At 40.1% G+C, this 1,453-nt stretch overlaps 1 protein-coding gene across 1 annotated transcript in view; it reads right to left on the bottom strand.

The window, feature by feature from the left end:
• The window catches only part of DIP2B (DIP2 disco-interacting protein 2 homolog B (Drosophila)), a 37,060-nt gene extending 35,976 nt beyond the window's left edge, over window positions 1-1,084 (bottom strand). The window contains exon 1 of the mRNA XM_010292464.1: window positions 1,018-1,084. The gene's annotated coding sequence lies outside the window, so the exon portion shown is untranslated. The remainder of the gene's footprint in view (window positions 1-1,017) is intronic.
• Between the last annotated feature and the right edge of the window lie 369 nt (window positions 1,085-1,453).

The following is a 1,453-nucleotide window of genomic DNA, read 5'->3' as shown; positions in this document are numbered from 1 at the left end:
AATGCAACCATCAAGTGTTTTGGAGTGGCAGAGTCTAGAAGCTACCGCACGACAGTGGCAGAGTCCTTTTATGTTCCTGAAGAAATTACCTGACATGAACTGCTGTAATTTCAGCAGAAAAAAACCCTATACGATCTTTCTGCAATGGATGCGGTGCTGCTGGTCAATAAATGCACTTTTAGCCCTCACTCTTTTTTAGATTTTTTTTTGGCAGTAGTTCAGTCTTAGTAAATTACAGTAAGTCCAGTCACGACTGCCTGTCATATCCATTCAATCCCCAAACTACTCAGAGCCAGACACATTTGGTTTTAATGGTTAAGCATCTCAGCATATCAGTAGTGCAATTATTTTGGGTAAACTTCCCCATAATAATTATTAGGCATACTTTCAGCCATGTCCTTCAGTTTACAATTATATATAATTATCCTCCACACAAACAGCTCTACTGCTAAGGATCTTCAAACCAGAAGACACAGATGTAAACGAAGTACATGAATTCAGCTACTCTGGTAAAATAAACCAACAGATTATGAAAATTCTAATGTTTCTCCAACAAGGAATTAAGATGGCTGAAAGGAGGACACAGTACAGACCAACTCTGCAGTTAAGCCATTTTAAAGAAGGTTTCAAGAATGATTCTTGAGGACCTCACACTTCACAACTGATTCAAAGCCTTTGAGTTCTCAGCTGACAAGGGAGTAGGACGTGATTCATGTATGTGGGAGATAAGGACAGAGCATACAAAGTGTTGACACACACAGCACTCTACACAGACCCACCAAACTGCTCCGGAACTACCAGGAATCCCTGGAGTTGAATATGAACAAGCGAACTAGAGGCAAAATACTGCCCATGACTTCCCGGTAGCCATGTAGCCTCCGCAGTGTAATTATTAGATAGCTAAGGAAACACATATGAAACAGAATAGTTCAGAGTTGGCACTCCACAGCCATTCCACAGATCCCTTGAATGTCCAGGCTATGCAAAATTCTTATGGCAGCTGAAACAAGTACCTACCTTGGGTTTGTGGAACATATGGAGCCAGCAGCTTTGCTCTCTTCTTCTCATACCCCTTTTGTGTGATGTCCCCTAAAATCAAGGAAAGAAAACTCATTTAGCCATGTCCTCATTTTTCACTCTGAGGTCTGCTTGCTTTTCTTTTCAGTGACATGAAGGTTTCACCTGAACACAGCAATGCACATGCTGAAGAAAACCTGAACCCAAATATATGCGAGTACATTATGATTTCAAAGCCTCCGTATTACAGAACTTCTGTAGTTTCCCTTGGGATCAGAGATACACACTATATGGTATTTAAATGCAATAATTTGAATCAGAACAGCTATCTAAATGGAATATCAAAGCAATGAAAACCTAAAAAGGGAAACCTGGAGTGCATGAAAATATGCTGTAACCACAAAGCCAACTTAGGCTAACAAAATGGAATAATTTC

The sequence above is a fragment of the Phaethon lepturus genome, unplaced genomic scaffold, assembly GCF_000687285.1.
Source record: "Phaethon lepturus isolate BGI_N335 unplaced genomic scaffold, ASM68728v1 scaffold48748, whole genome shotgun sequence".
Classification (NCBI taxonomy): Eukaryota; Metazoa; Chordata; class Aves; order Phaethontiformes; family Phaethontidae; genus Phaethon; species Phaethon lepturus.
Note: the sequence above shows the minus strand (reverse complement) of the source record. Positions and strands in the feature narration are given on the sequence as shown.